This window comes from Berghia stephanieae, chromosome 11 (assembly GCF_034508935.2).
Source record: "Berghia stephanieae isolate SIO BIC M18660-M18661 chromosome 11, UCSD_Bste_1.3, whole genome shotgun sequence".
Taxonomy (NCBI): domain Eukaryota; kingdom Metazoa; phylum Mollusca; class Gastropoda; order Nudibranchia; family Aeolidiidae; genus Berghia; species Berghia stephanieae.
In genome coordinates, this window is record NC_088370.1 from 14,526,859 (window position 1) to 14,544,358 (window position 17,500).

The 17,500-nt window shown below is 36.3% G+C and overlaps 1 protein-coding gene and 1 long non-coding RNA gene across 2 annotated transcripts in view; one reads left to right on the forward strand and one right to left on the reverse strand.

The window, feature by feature from the left end:
- LOC144957184 (two pore potassium channel protein sup-9-like) overlaps nucleotides 1-17,500 on the forward strand; it is a 214,281-nt gene that overhangs the window by 40,809 nt on the left and 155,972 nt on the right. The window lies entirely within an intron of this gene.
- On the reverse strand, nucleotides 11,357-13,947 carry LOC144956753 (uncharacterized). Its single transcript, XR_013642007.1, has 2 exons — nucleotides 13,760-13,947; nucleotides 11,357-12,610 (listed from the first exon to the last, which is right to left on the reverse strand). It is a non-coding gene; the product is annotated as an uncharacterized LOC144956753 (long non-coding RNA).

Sequence of the window (17,500 nt, forward strand, 5' to 3'; positions counted from 1 at the left end):
TCTGTAGCGCTTTGCAATGAACTTATACGATCTCACATACACATATTTATACATATAGATAGAATGAAGATGACGTCACCCTGGTCTTTGTTATTGTTTTTTGCCATCCGCGATTATGAGTAATTCTCACTAAAATGTATTAACCAGACTATAGTCTATATATAATCATGGTTACAGATAGTCTTGTGTGTTGGTCTGTTATATCTCCGGATGGCAATGTTGTGAGCTTCCTAGCAAAGTGCATACTATCTATAAACATTAAGAAAGAATATCAAAATCAAAACACATCAATCATAAAATGCCCAGGTTTAAGATGTTTCTTACGGGGCGGTTTGGTTCTATCTAAATATTCCGAAAATGCTTCAAAAAAATTGTTTTGGCGATTTTGGTGGAAAATGATACTTTATTTATTATTTTAGAAAAATATCATTTGAAGTCCATCTTCTCAAGATATTAACTATAAAGGCACGAAAACAGTCGAAAAGGGTATAGGTAGTAAGAACAGTGTAAGAAACGGAAAGCTACTCGTATTTTGCTATTTTCTCAATATGTCATTATCTAGGGGTATGGTATGCTGTGTCAAAATTTCTCAGAATCTTCCGTAATAATATTCTGTTTACAAAAGTCCCATACTCCATTACCTCACTCAATGCTAGAGATTTTTTCTACTTTTCAAAATTAGGAAAAATATATTAAAAATGAGAATGTACATAGATAGTTTTATTCAACTATCATTAACATGCAAAAACTAAAAACATTAGTTATGATACTATTCTTATAATTTATCTCAGAAAAATGTAATAAATAGGCATGGGGTAAAAGTAACACGGGTAAACTACGGATATAGTCGGTGTTAGGGTTGAGTGGGTTAAATGTTTTATTACTAGGAGAAGATTTTGCTCTTAAACGAAGAGAGATCACAGACACGAAACTGGACTGTTGAAAGCTTTTTCGTGACATATCAAATCAGGCTATCAGTCTATCACTCATTTTACCTATAATTTGTCAATTGATCAATTATTTATTCAAACATACATCAAAATCAATCATTTATCTATAGACCTATCAAGCAAAAGTCAATCATTCTGTCAATCAGTCAATCAATCAATCAAACAATCAAAAGTCAATCAATCAATCAATCAATCATTCAATCAATCAACCAATCAATCAAACAATCAATCAATCAATCAATCAATCAATCAAAAGTCAATCAATCAATCACTCAATCAATCAACCGAACATTCAGTAAACTTAGAAAAAAAACTTTCCCACCAGTCAATCTACTTAACAACCGACAAACAGCCAGATAAACACTGACTGACTGCTGGTGGTGCCAAATATCGATCAGCTGGCCAATCTGCCAACAACAAAATTTTGTATTCCTTTGACGCCTGTACAGACAGCTACCACTCTCTGTTCTAAATGGCCTTCTTGTTGAGTAATGGCTTGTAGGTAGAGGTTGTCGCTGGTGGTGACGGGAATGAATGGTGCCATAATCTGGAAAAACCCATATTTCAAAATTTGGCCAGAAATCTCGTCCTGCCTTCAAAAATTATATCGATCGATTTAAATGACCCTCGTCGTGTGCAAAAACTCGAAAACTTGGGGCGTTATTTAGCAATGTCTATCCGCACAAATCTTTGGGCCTCTTTTTCGCTCACGAAGTGCCCAAATTCGCTGCAAAATATGGGACGAAGCCGTTTCGTATATGCTATATTAAAAAATTAATTACGACGCTTTTTATCGATGAATATAACTGAAAGTTGGCACACAGTTGAAAAAAAGGTCATTTTAGATTATGTCAAGCGAAAAAACTCGTGCGATTACCGGAAAATTGTTAAAAATAGATTTTTACTCTTTGGAGTAAAATATTTCTAAAACTACCGGGCGTGGAGGTTTTGTCGCTGACAAGGTAATACATGAACATTTCTTATTTTTGGTTGTAAAATCTCATATGAATATGACGAGTACTTTTCCCGTATTTTACTAAACACCATCCCAAGTTTCAACCTTTTAATCCACTTATTACGCAAGATACAACCAAAGATCGAAAAAAATTGCCGAAAAAGCGTCCCATATTTTCGCGTTTTTTTTTCCTCTTCGCGGGTCATCCAAATAAATGACACCTTTGAAACTGCATAACTTGTTTATTTATGAATGGAATTTCAAAATTCAAAAACATTTTTAATCAGTGGAGATAGAGCTTTGATTTTAGACAAAAATTTTCTCCAAAAAAAAAAAGAAAAAAACATTTTTCATAGTCATTGCTACGTTATTATAAAAAAACCTCGCGAAGTCCCATCTTTGAGAGATTTTTTTTTTCTCCCAAGATGAAGGGGGTCATTTAAATCGATCGATATAATTTGAAGGACGTGTTTTCTGGCCAAATTTTCAAATATGTTTTTTTTTTTTCTCCAAGATGAAGGGGGTCATTTAAATCGATCGATATAATTTGAAGGACGTGTTTTCTGGCCAAATTTTCAAATTATTTTTTTTTTTTCTCCCAAGATGAAGGGGGTCATTTAAATCGATCGATATAATTTGAAGGACGTGTTTTCTGGCCAAATTTTCAAATATGTTTTTTTTTTTCTCTCCCAAGATGAAGGGGGTCATTTAAATCGATCGATATAATTTGAAGGGCGTGTTTTCTGGCCAAATTTTCAAATATGCTTTTTTTTTTTTCTCCCAAGATGAAGGGGGTCATTTAAATCGATCGATATAATTTGAAGGACGTGTTTTCTGGCCAAATTTTCAAATATGTTTTTTTTTCTCCCAAGATGAAGGGGTCATTTAAATCGATCGATATAATTTGAAGGACGTGTTTTCTGGCCAAATTTTCAAATATGTTTTTTTTTTTTCTCCCAAGATGAAGGGGGTCATTTAAATCGATCGATATAATTTGAAGGACGTGTTTTCTGGCCAAATTTTCAAATATGTTTTTTTTTTTTCTCCCAAGATGAAGGGGGTCATTTAAATCGATCGATATAATTTGAAGGACGTGTTTTCTGGCCAAATTTTCAAATATGCTTTTTTTTTTTTTCTCCCAAGATGAAGGGGGTCATTTAAATCGATCGATATAATTTGAAGGACGTGTTTTCTGGCCAAATTTTCAAATATGTTTTTTTTTTTCTCCCAAGATGAAGGGGGCCATTTAAATCGATCGATATAATTTGAAGGACGTGTTTTCTGGCCAAATTTTCAAATATGTTTTTTTTTTCTCCCAAGATGAAGGGGGTCATTTAAATCGATCGATATAATTTGAAGGACGTGTTTTTGGCCAAATTTTCAAATATGTTTTTTTTTTTCTCCAAGATGAAGGGGGTCATTTAAATCGATCGATATAATTTGAAGGACGTGTTTTCTGGCCAAATTTTCAAATATGTTTTTTTTTTTTCTCCCAAGATGAAGGGGGTCATTTAAATCGATCGATATAATTTGAAGGACGTGTTTTCTGGCCAAATTTTCAAATATGTTTGTTTTTTTTTCTCCCAAGATGAAGGGAGTCATTTAAATCGATCGATATAATTTGAAGGACGTGTTTTCAGGCCAAATTTTCAAATATGTTTTTTTTTTCTCCCAAGATGAAGGGGGTCATTTAAATCGATCGATATAATTTGAAGGACGTGTTTTCTGGCCAAATTTTCAAATATGCTTTTTTTTTTTCTCCCAAGATGAAGGGGGTCATTTAAATCGATCGATATTATAATTTGAAGGACGTGTTTTCTGGCCAAATTTTCAAATATGTTTTTTTTTTTCTCCCAAGATGAAGGGGGTCATTTAAATCGATCGATATAATTTGAAGGACGTGTTTTCTGGCCAAATTTTCAAATATGTTTTTTTTTTTCCCAAGATGAAGGGGGTCATTTAAATCGATCGATATAATTTGAAGGACGTGTTTTCTGGCCAAATTTTCAAATATGTTTTTTTTTTTCTCCAAGATGAAGGGGGTCATTTAAATCGATCGATATTATAATTTGAAGGACGTGTTTTCAATATGTTTTTTTTTCTCCCAAGATGAAGGGGTCATTTAAATCGATCGATATAATTTGAAGGACGTGTTTCTGGCCAAATTTTCAAATATGTTTTTTTTTCTCCCAAGATGAAGGGGTCATTTAAATCGATCGATATAATTGAAGGACGTGTTTTCTGGCCAAATTTTCAATATGTTTTTTTTTTTTCTCCCAAGATGAAGGGGGTCATTTAAATCGATCGATATAATTTGAAGGACGTGTTTTCTGGCCAAATTTTCAAATATGTTTTTTTTTTTTTCCGGAGTTCGTCAGAATGATGATGGTGATGATGATGATAATGATGACGATGATGGTGATGATGATGGTGATGATGGTGGTGATGGTGGTGTTGGTTAAAGTTATAGAGGCGATGCAGCTTAGCGTTTTTATTTGCATATGATGTTGTCATGTCATGCATGCTTCTCTCTCACTCACAGCTTTATATTCTCTCTCTCTCTCTCTCCTCTCTCTCTCTCATCTCTCTCTCTCTCCTCTCACTCTGATCATCATCGCCTCAATCAAGATATCAAGCGGAAAATTCAAAATGTAACAGAATAATTATCTGAAATAATTATGAACCCTCCCCCCCCCCTCTATCTCTCACTCCCCTCTCTCTCTCTCTCTCTCTCTCTATATATATATATATATATATATATATATATTATATATATATATAATATCTATCTATCTAACTCACTCAATCCCCTCCACATCACACGGTTCCCTTCATTCTACATAAAACACTCAAAATCTATTCCCGATCTTAATTCCCTCCCCCCCCCCTCTCTCTCTCTCTTACTCTTTCTCTCTCTCTCTCTCTCTCTCTCTCTCTCTCTCTCTCTCTCTTTCTTTCTTCTCTCTCGTTCTAATTTTACTCCCCCCCCCCCAGTACCCCCCCAAACCCCCCCCCCCCTTATTCGCTCTCTACGTACCTTCCCTCCCCTCTATTACCATGTACTCCACCCCCCCCCCCCCTTTCCTCTCTTTCCTTTTCTCCCTCACATTTCAAAGTAAAGCACGACATATCATTCTGAAGGCTGGTTTTCCAAAACTCATTAAATCCATTTTTCTACTTTTTCAGATATTCCATCCAAGAATAGGATTCAATAGTCGTACCGTCACTTCCTTCCTAATGACGCATGGTAACTTAGCAACACTGGCTCTAAACTATCGGAACAATGGCGGACGCCCGTATGAAATATTTCTCCGGCGAGCTTAAATGCGTATCCAGAGGAAAAAACCCCATCAATTTGATCATGTTTTGACTTTTACACATTCTGATCACAAGGCATATGAAAAAGGAATGAAAAGTTCTAGCCAGCATGAAGAATAAAAAGTAACGATTTTCTTTGTTTAGAACCAAGATGGCCGCCGTTGCCGGGCGCGTGACATCAGACTACTGAATTCAATTTCCTTAGATTTGTGTGAATTTGAAGTTTAAATATGATAAAATAACAGACCGGATTACAAATTTTAGGGGAAATAATCTTCCTCAATATCTCAAAAATGGAAAAAACGGAGTTAAGTAGTTTTGGAAAACCACTCTTCATTCTATTCAAACGCCTTCATTCAATCATCATAAAATTTATTTGCCTTAGATACCAGTCCGCCCTTTTATATCTTATCATTAATGTGTCTTCTCTAAAGTCCCCTACCCTCCCCCCTCCCCCCCCCCCATTTCTTTTTTCGGTTTTACTCATAACAACCATCCCACATTAACTACATTTACTCACTTTTTCCACTCTATCCGTCCGTCCATCCATCCATATATCTATCTATCTGTCTATCTATCTATCTACTCGTATCTATCTATCTATCTATTGATCTATCCATCTATCTATCTATTTATCTATCTTACATTTTATATATATATATATATATATATATATATATATATATATATATATATTACATATGATTTATCTTTCTATCCAGCTCTATATCTTTAAAAATATCTAAAGAATACAAAACAAAACAAAACAAACACACAAAAAAACTTCCAAAAAACAAAACAACACAAACTAAACTAAAAAACAACAAAAGAAAAAAAAAACACACACACAAAAAAACTTGACCTTTATATAGTGCAGTATTTATTAAACGAACCCAAATTTGCTATACAAAGGGTCTATCCATCTATTTATCTATCTATCTATCTATCTATCTGTCTGTCCATCTATCTATCTATCTATCTATCTATATGTCTATCTGTCTATCTATCAATCTATCTATCTGTCCATCTACCTATTCATACATCTATCTATCAATCTATCTATTTATATATCTACCTATCTACCTATCTATCTATCTATCTATCTATATATCTATCTATCTATCTATCTGTCTATCTATCTCTCTATCTTTATTATATATATATATATATATATATATATATATATATATACATATATTTATTTATTTATTTATTTGTCTGTCTATCTATGTACCTATCTACACACCATCTTACTCATTTATCTTTCTATCTATCTCTCTATCTCTCTATCTCTCTCTCTATCTATCTATCTATCTATCTATCTATCTATCTCTTGTCCTGAGCTCTTAATCTAATATTACAAGCCCCACTCAACCCCCCCCCCCCCTCACAACCCGCTCTTGTCAAATATTTAAGACAAGGTAATTAAAAGCATCCCATTATTGGAAATTCGATAAAACCCAAGCGATAAAAACGTTATTATATTTTATTATTATTATTATCATTATCATTATTATCATCATCTTTATTATCATTAATCCTCCTGTGATGTATAATAGAATTGCTAATAATAGATTATTATTCTGGAATTATTCCCAGAGTGTTAGACAAGGGGAAATCATGAAACCGAATAAAGTTGAATGTCAGTTTCGATGTTAGAATCGACATTGACAAAACAGTTTTTTTTTCTATTTGTGCGGCTATGTGGTCTTATAAAGTCTTTTTTAAAAAAGAGTATTTTGCTCAATATAAAGCTCTCTTTTTTTACTTTTCAGATTTTTCAAACAAAAATTATAAGCATTTTATAAGTATTTGTGCGGCTATTTGGTGTTGTGGTATGACACTCGCTTTCGGATCGGAAGGTCCTGGCTGGGTTCGAGCCTCGCTCGCTCGCCGCATAGTTGAGTCCTTGGAAAAGCCTCTTCACTCACATTCTCTCACCGTGCTCAGGTTGTAAAATGAGTACCTGGCCATAAACAGCGCTGTCTATCTGTCCGAAAAAATTGTGATATTCCCTAACAGGCGTCAGTCATGTTCCGTCTGTCATGGTCTCCAATGAGTAAAGAGCTTCTCGACTATGCGTAAAATAAAGATGTGAAAAACAAGGTCCCAGAATTCAATAGTTGATTTAAAATGAAAAACAATTAACGATTTGTCTAAGATGAAATAAAACGAAAGATGAAATTTAATTAAATGAGATGAATAGTGATTGTGGCAGTTACAAATAGAAATGTGAATATATTACGTAACTTATGATGATATAATATCAGGTTTGTAAGGTTACGTTTCCAGGCAGTTGAGAAGGGATGAATTATCTATTCCTCCGACAGCGGGCTCAGGTTTGATCCTTGATCTGTCGAAGACTGCACTGTCAAAGGTAAAAGCTCCGGCGTCTTGATGGTGGAGATAAGAATATCCACAAAGTACCAAAAGATAAAAATCTTCAAATATATCGATGTTTGTTGAATGGAGCGGCTGGCCATCCAGCATGGATTGTAGAGAGAAGTGAGTGAATGCTTGACCTATCAGGATTTATAATAAGTGGCTACATGACAGAATGTAGAACGAAAAGTGTTCACTAATAAGAAATTAATTCGAGGAAAGGCTATTAAAGGAAAGATGATCTAATATTAGAAGGTCAAGTTTTTCTAAGCCTACCGAAATATAACTGGAGTGAGATGAATTCGGTTCTTAATAAAATAAAACTTTAATAAGATAATTGTGAACAATCTTTACTGTGACACCGTCCTACATGTTAAACGTTGCTATTGACCAGGGACTCCTTGTAAAGCGCTTTAATCACGCTTAGTGGATTTTGCGCTATATAAAAAAGCTCAATAAAAATGCCCAAAGCTCTAAATCTGCCACAGCTCATTACCAGGTACTCATTCACACCTGAAGTAGAGTGGGGTAAAATGGAATATATTTTTAAATATATTTTTATTTATATGCGATCGTGGATAGCTCATACGGTAGAGTCACGCTCTCCCCGGCCAGGCGGAGTTGTCTCACCAATAAGGTCGCAGGTTCAAACCCCATCACCGCCGCGAAATTTTTATTCTCTATTGTCTTCTGGCACTTTCCTACTCACTCCATTTCTTGTTGTTAATATAGATAGTATGCGCTTGGCTAAGAAGCTCATAGCATTGCCATCCGGAAGTATAACCGACCAACACACAAAACTGTATGTATCCATGAACGTTTATGGTCGGGTTAATACAGTTCAGTGAACATTACTCATAAACGCGGGTGGCAAAAAACAATAACAAAGACCTGAGTGACGTCATCTGCGAACTATCCATATTAAAAAAAAACCGTGAGTGCGCAATGTCAAGTCAAGCATTTTACAAACATCGCTACCCATTTATCAACTGATCACTTCAGTTATCGCTTTGATTTCTAACAAGACTAACCCACACATTATGTCACTAAACCACCACGGGGAATGAACCCAAGATCATAGTGTGCAATTTCGTCCAGTATGTGAGCTTTATCCAGAAAACCAAGCTAGCATCGATACGTTATCTGTCACAGCTCATTTATACCAGGTACTCATTCGCACCTGAATAGAGTGGGGTAAAATGAAATATTATATTATTTTGTTAAAAACTTGAGTGCGCAATGTCAGGTATAGAATTTTTGCAAACATCGCTACCCATTTATCAACTGATCACTTCAGTTATCGCTTGCTTTGATTTCTTACAAGACCGACGACCCACATTATGTCACTAAGCCACTAACGGGGGATGAACTGAAGATCAATAATGAAGCCGACAGATTTACAGAGAACGGGGGGTCGGGCATGTAAATTCCAAGAGCAAGACGAAGGAGGTCAAAGCGACCGTGAGAAATCTGTCAACACAAATAAAACAAACCAAAACAATAACAAAATCAACAACGAAGCTAAATGTTTTTAATCAATTTAATTTTACATGTTTAAAATCATAGCTGTTTTTGTCGTCCACGTCGACGTCATCATCATCGTCATCATTGTCGTCATTATCGCCATCATCATCATCATCATCATCATCATCATCATCATCATCATCATCATCATCATTGTCATCAATATCATCATCATCATCATCATCATCATCATCAGATTTTTTAGGTTTGTGTAGCGTCTAGTGAGTTGTCGTTAGTAGTGCTCATGGAAACATGTTATTTCATTGGTTGAACTATTGAATACAACTCACGATTTGTTTTCTTTTGTGGCAAAAGACTGGCATTTTGACGTCAATTTTTGGCCAGGGTCAGGCTATAGATAGTATGCGCTTGGCCAAGAAGCTCATAACATTGCCATCCGGAAGTATAACGGACCAACGGATGGCAAAAACAATAACAAAGACCTGAGTGACGTCATCTTCGAACTATCTATAACTTTACGATGGCTACGGCTCATTGCGCTTCATTTAGAAGGGCATTAAGAACCAATATCAATAGGATTCCACAGTCTGACGTCACGTCCGCCTAGCAACGAATCGGCTGGCTCTAAACAAAAAAAATCCGTGCTTGGTCCAGGCAAGGAATAATTGGAAAATCGCTCAAAAAACAATTTTTATCTTAAATATGGTCCAGTGTTTTGTACCAGATTGTCTACACCAGTCAGATATTCACTCCTGCAAGTTTTACAGATTTCCAAATGGACAGGCAGACAAAAAATTGAAGAAAAAGTGGATCACTTTAGTCAGGTAAGCACGCACGCCTCGTCGAACATTTGCTAGAGTTCGTAGTCCAGATCTAGGTCAAGTTCTAGCTTACGTAGACCTATATTTTATGATTAAAGTGTACAATTGCACGAAATTATAAATAAAAATACATTCCAAACTAGGTTTTTATTGAAGTTGAAGCAAAAATGATATCTCAATCGTTTTGATGTTAAGGCTGATAAACTGAATGAGACTTAAGTTCTACTGATAAGTGATAATTTTTTTAAAAGGAGAACAAGAAGAAAGAGAAGAAAATATTTGTTAAAATCTTACTTTAAATCGATACCTTTATGGCAAAATGAAAATAAATAAATAAAATAACGCAACCTCTTCCCCCCTCCCCTCACGCAGATCTCTCTCTCTCTCTCTCTCTCTCTCTCTCTCTCCTCTCTCTCTCTCTCTCTCACACACACCACAAACACACATACTTTCCTCTTTTTTTTGGAAAGTTTCTCTGATTCTCTGCCATGCCTCCCCTCCCCGACAGCCGAGGTGGCAACTCTGTGTGAACAAAGCAAGATGGCGGCAGGGACCTCTCTCCTTTACCTGTGCCCGACTGTTGACACTCCAAAGTTTCCATCACCGCACTGTCCAGTACAGTACTGACTGTAATAAAGAGAAAACGCCAGTCTTGCCACACTCAACCCCAAGATCAACTTTAACTGTAAATTTAAGAATTCATATTTTTATATATACCTAGTCAAAATCATCAAAAGAAGTAATGAGGAAGTGCGACATTTTGCTGAATGTGCGATTTCATAAAAGACAGGCGAGAGACCCACCAGTAACCTAGTCTCTTGCACACCTTTGATTTATCATGCATTGAGCTGGTGTCAAACAAGATAGTCTAAAACAAAGTACTTATCAAATTAAATAATATACCCAATGTGCCCAACAGAATTATTGTTTTTTTTTTTATCTTTTCATTTCAGGTGAAAGGACAAAAGATCCAACATCATCATCAAGAGTGTGTTCTTGTCACATCAGAGATGGTGACAAAGCCAACCTCCCTGAATGGTTTGACAGAAATAAAAATAAATTGTTTCCATCAGAGCCAGAAAGAAAGAAAAGAAAAGTGACACAAGGAATTCCCACCCCATCTCAATTGGCACCAACATCAAGAAGTCCACCACCACCACCACCACCACCACCACCATCATCATCATCATCATCATCACCATCATCATCATCATCATCATCATCATCATCATCATCATCATCATCATCATCATCATCATCAGCTCAACTCTCTTCATCATCATCACAAAGTCCCACCTTTAAAAAAACCAGATTCCTCATCATCATTATTTTCCTCCTCATCATCATCCTCATTATCTTCTCCCTCATCATCATCTCAACTCTCGTCACCATCATCACAGGATTCCATCTTTAAAAAAAAAAACAGATTGTAGAACAAGTGAGGATATTTTAAATAGAATAACAAATTTAATTCAAGAACAAGAAATTACAGACAAAAATAAGGAAATAGCTAGCTTTAAAAAACCCAACTAAGTTAGATTCAACGCACTTACACTGTTTCAAGCCTTACAGAAAAAGTTCTTCGAATGGAGACAGGTGTACATTGTTTTAAAATATTTAATATTATTGTTCAATATGTTGAGTGCTTTAGAGGTAACATTATTTATTATAGTGGATGGGAAGTTCAGGAAGAGACAGTTGCATTAAAAGACCAAATTTTCATTATTACACTTATGAAACTTAGACAGAACTACGCTAACCTTCATATTTCACAATTGTTTAGCGTTAATGAAAGTACTATAACAAATATTATACAAACTTTTATTCATGTTTTACATAAGCCATAAGCTTCTCTTTGAAAATGTTATGAAGGTTACATGCCCTTCTAGACATAAAAATAAACTATCAGCTCCATCATCATTTTTAAGATTTCCAAATTGCAGAATGATCATTGATTGTACAGATGACCAAATTGCTATTCCTAAAGAAATGGATAAACAACGGTTAACTTATTCTTCTTATAGGTCCATGAATTCTGTTAAAGCTCTTGTTGGTGTGAGTCCAAATGGTGTGATAAATTTTATTTCTAAACTGTATCCAGGGTCTGTCTCGGATAAGGTCATTGTACAAAATTGTGGATTACTAAAACTTTTAATTTTAAGCCCTGGAGATTTAATTTTAGCAGATAAAGGTAATAAAGGTAAAACCCCATCCTGATTCAAGATATTTTACCTCAAGGAGTAACTGTAAATATCCCTCCCTTTTTACATAATAAATTTACTGAAAATGAGATTTTATTAACAAAAGAAATTGCTTCATGTAGTATTCATGTTGAGAGCGCTAATGAAAGACTGAAAAATGTTAACATCCTCTCATATATTCCAACCATGTTAAGAGAAACATCTGATATTATTTTTCAATTTGTTGCAGCACTTGTCAATCCCCAGTCTCCTCTTATTAAGGAGACTGCATTTTGTTAGCTTTGCCATTTATTTTGTACAACACACATATTTTGTTCATCATCATCAAATCACCATTCAAAATAATGGTTTTGTAGGTCCATACATGATTTTACATGATAAACATGACAAATTATGGCATTGTTGTATCAATGTATGTTCAATGTCATTAACATTGTTAAATAAAACCACACAAATTAGTTTTGGACTGAATCAACCCAAGGCATCATCAAGATAGATCTGTGGAAGTAAAAGAATAAAAGATTCAAATTTAGAGCTGCGACCATGCTCAATAGGCAAAAAACAAACTAATAAAACGTCTGTTGTGGTCTTGTGGTATGACACTCGCTTTCAGATCAGAAGGTCCTGGGTTTGGGCCTCGCTCGGCACATAGTTGAGTCCTTGGAGAAGGCTCTTTACTCACAATCTCTCACCGTACTCAGGTGTCAAATGAGGACCTGGCCGTTAACAGCGTTGTCTCTGTCCGAAAAAATTGTAATATCGCCCAACAGGCATCATGTCCCGTCTTACATGTTAAATGTTGCTGTTGGCCAGGGACCCCTTGTAAAGCACTTTGAGCACATTTAGTGGATATTACGCTGTATAAAAACTCAATTAAAAAAACGAATTAAGTGATTCTTTCATTCATCTTGCTTTGTTGATAAGGGGGAAACCCGAAACGTCCATTTTATCTGTTTTCGTATATTAAATTGAAGTTCACATTCAATTTCACAATGTTATTGATTTCTTCGAGTTTCAAGCAGCAACATTTACATTACACCTTAACCCAATAGGAAGTTTAGTTTACCGTGACTAACACTGGTCTAAATAAATCCTTTATTCATCCCATAGAGGAAATTTATCTCTAGGGTCTATTCCCAGGGAAGACTGGAATAACCGCGGTGCAGCGCCGCAAATTGAGCTAGGGCGAGGTGACTTGCTCAAGGCCACACAGCGCAGCGGCGGGTGAACGAACTCGGTACCTTTCGGGTACGAAGCAAAAACCGTACCGCTGATCCACGCTGCCCCACATGAAGTATGATAAAATGTCTAGCGTGATTGGTGATTGTGATGCTCCTATGAGTATTATAATAAAGGTTACAACACGATACTAAATAGTATGTAGTAGACTATAGTCAATGGCAACGAAAATTAGCGAAGCAAGACTAAGACCTCAAAGACTCAAAGTCCGTGGTCCATAAGATAAAAACACAATAATTCAATGACTCCCCCTCTCTCTCCCTAACTAAAATCGAACGTAAACAGTTAAATCTTTCCATTGGATATACTAAATCTGCCTAAACTCAAAGTAAACTGATTATTGTCCAACAGTAGTTTTACGGAGATGTGAGATTTTGAGAGTGAGAATGAGAAGACGAAATGACTTACCTTCACAGAATACTCTTTATTCTTCATGCTGGCTTGAACTTTGCCGAACATCAAGCCATCTGAGTAAGTGAAAGTCAAAACATGACCTGACTGATGATGATTTTCACCTCGCGAGACACTTTTATGCTCATTGGAGAAGTATTTTATAAGGGCGGTGATGGAAATAGAGTTCGTGTCAGCCATTTTTCTCGACTGTTTAGAGCCAGCCGGTTTGTTGCCATGCGTTGCTGCGCAGGATTACGTCACGACTTAGGAAGCCTATTTCGTACAGATCCAGTCGCTGTTGAGTAAATGTGACTGTGCTCGTCGAGGAGAAACAATGAAGCCAGTTTCCAATTATTGTCACTCATCCAGTCGTAAATTAAATTCGTGGTCGCTTGACTGTAAATCAAGAAGAGAAACCCAATCTTTCACCCACAGACCGTTGGAGCATCGTTAACTTATATAACCTGACACCGTAGTTATCGTTAAGTTATAGCCTGACACTGAAACCCAAAAAGACTGGCATTTTGACGTCATTATTTGGTTTTTGCACCGCCTAGTGAGTTGTCGTTAGTTGTGCTCTTGGAAACAAGTGATTCCATTGGTTGGACTATTGAATACAACTCACGATTTGTTTTCTTTTGTGGCCAAAGACTGGAATTTTGACGTCATTTTTGGTCAGTGTCAGGCTATAACTTAACGATGGCTACGCTGATACTACGCTGATACTGACCAAAAAATTACGTCAAACGAAAACAAATCGCGAATTGTATTCAATAGTTCAACCAATGGAATCACTTGTTTCCTTGAACTCTACTAACGACAACTCACTATACGCTGCCCTTTAAAATGACGCCAAACTGTATGTCCAAGAGGGTGCTAGCAGAGCCATCGTTAACATAATATATAGCCTGACACTAGAACCCTCAAGGACTTACAGTTTGACGCCATTTTTAAGGTTTGTGCAGTGTCTAGTGAGTTGTCGTTATTAGTGTCATGGTCTCAAGTGAGTAAAGAGAGACTCGACTTTGCATAAAACAAATATATGAAGAAAAAGTCCCAGATTTTACCAGTTACTTTAAAATGAAGAACACTTAACGATTTGTTTAAGATGAAATAAAAAGAAAGATGAAATTTAATTAAATGAGATGAATAATGATTATGGAAGTTACAAATATAAAGATTGAGATATTACGTAACCTATGACAATATAATATCGAGTTTGTAAGGCTTCACTTCCAGGCAGTTGAGAAGTGTTGAATTATCTATTGCTCCGACGGCGGGCTCAGGTTTGATTCTTGATCTGTCAAAGACTGCACTGTCAATGGCAAAAGCTCCGGCGTCCTGATGGTCGAGATAAGAGTATCCATAAAATCCCAAAAGATAAAAATCTTCAAATATATAATGTGAGGAATGGAGCGGCTGGCCGTCTGGCATAGATTGTAGAGAGAAGTGAGTGTAGAATATTAGACCTATCAGCTTTTAAAATAAGTGGCTACGTGACAGAATGTAGAACGAAAAGTATTCACTAATTTGAAATTAATTCCAGGGAAGGTTATAGATAGTATGCAGATGACGTCACTCAGGCCTTTGTTATTGTTTTTGCCATCCGCGTTTGTGAGTTGTTCTCACTAAACTGTATTAACCAGACTATAAAAGTTCATGGTTACACAGAGTTTGTGTGTTGGTCCGTTATACTTCCGGATGGCAATGTTGTGAACTCCTTGGCCAAGCGCATTCTTTCTATTAAAGGAAAGATGATCTAATATTAGAAGGTAAAGTTTTTCTAAGCCTACCGAAATATAACTGGAGTGAGATGAATTCAGTTCTTACTAAAATAAAACTTTAATAAAATAAATGTGAACAATCTTTACTGTAACAAGTAGTGCAGAAGGAAACAAGTAATCTCATTGGTTGAACTATTGAATACAACTCACGATTTGTTTTCTTTTGTGGCCAAAGACTTGTCTTTTGACGTCATATTTTGGTCAGTGTCAGGCTATAGATAGTTTGAAGTTGACGTCACTCAGGTCTTTGTTATTACTTTTTGCCATCCGCGTTTATGAGTAATTCTCATTAAACTGTAGTAACCCGACTATCAACGTTCATGGTTACACACAGTATTGCGTGTTGGTCCGTTATACTTCCGGATGGCAATGTTGTGAGCTTCTTAGCCAAGCGCACACTATCTATAGATAGTATGCAGATGACGTCACTCAGACCTTTGTTATTGTTTTTGCCATCCGCGTTTGTGAGTTGTTCTCACTAAACTGTATTAACCAGACTATAAAAGTTCATGGTTACACAGAGTTTGTGTGTTGGTCCATTATACTTCTGGATGGCAATGTTGTGAACTCCTTGGCCAAGCACATTCTATCTATACGTTAACGATGGCTGCGGTTCTAGTGTCAGACTATTCGATAACGATACCCATAGACACACATTAGATAACTTGGAGGGAAGTCTACAGTTTTAATCTAAAATAAAAAAAAAAAATCATTATTAAGACTATAACGCCCCCCCCCCCCCCTCGTCGCCCTATAAACGCAAATCCTGAATTTAATATTGTACTGAAGAAAAATCGTGAACTCATGTACAAGAATAAAAGTAAAGAGATTTTATAAAAAGACGCACAGAATAAAGTAAAAATAAATAATTTGATAATTAAAAAAGAGAAATATTTAAATAAAACATAAAACAGAAACTGATAACAATGGATTAACTTTTTTTTCTTTTTTTTTTTTTGGAAAATCCCAACCAATTAAATATAATAAAAGATGACAGAAAAACGACGTTCTCTTCCGGGTTTTGTGTGCTGAACTCACACAAATCATGCCACCCATTGATTTTAAACACAGTCTTTGTCTTGTCTTCCTTTCATCCAATTTAACATCCATTTGCCTGCATTAGTGGCTATGGTATTCGTGGTGGTGGTTGTTGTTGTAGTGGTAGTGGTAATGGTGGTGGGTATAGTGGTGGTGGTGGTAGAGAGTATTAGCGACTGGTAATAGTGGCTGTGGTGTTGTTGGCAGTCGTGATGGTGGTTGTGGTGGTGGTAGTGGTAATGGTAGCGGTTGTGATGATGGTATATTATGGTATTAGTAACTGGTAATAGTGGCTGTGGTGTTGTTGGCAGTCGTGATAGTGGTTGTGGTGGTGGTTGTGGTGGTGGTGGTAGTGGTAATGGTAGCGGTCGTGATGATGGTATGTTATGGTATTAGTAACTGGTAATAGTGGTTGTGGTGTTGTTGGCAGTCGTGGTGGTGGTTGTGGTGGTGGTAGTGGTAATGGTAGCGGTCGTGATGATGGTATGTTATGGTATTAGTAACTGGTAATAGTGGTTGTGGTGTTGTTGGCAGTCGTCGTGGTGGTTGTGGTGGTGGTTGTGGTGGTGGTAGTGGTAATGGTGGTAGTAGTAGTGGTGGTAGAGGGATTTAACAACTGGTGGTGATATTGGTGGAAGTCGTGATTTTGGTAGTTTAAATTGGTAATGGTGATGGTGGCAATGGTAGCGATGGTGATGGTGGTTGTGGAAGTGGTAATAGTAATTGTGGTGGTGGTAACGGTAAAGACAATGGTGGTGGTAGTGGTGGTGGTAGTGGTCATGGTGGTGGTGGTGATTGTGGTTGTAATCGCGGTGGTGGTGGTAATGTTGATGGAGGTGGTAATTTAGGTGGCGGTTTTATAAAACAAAACTAGCTTTCCTTAACAGTCGTTAGTTCAGATTAAGAAATTAAGGAGCAGGCACTGTGTAAGATA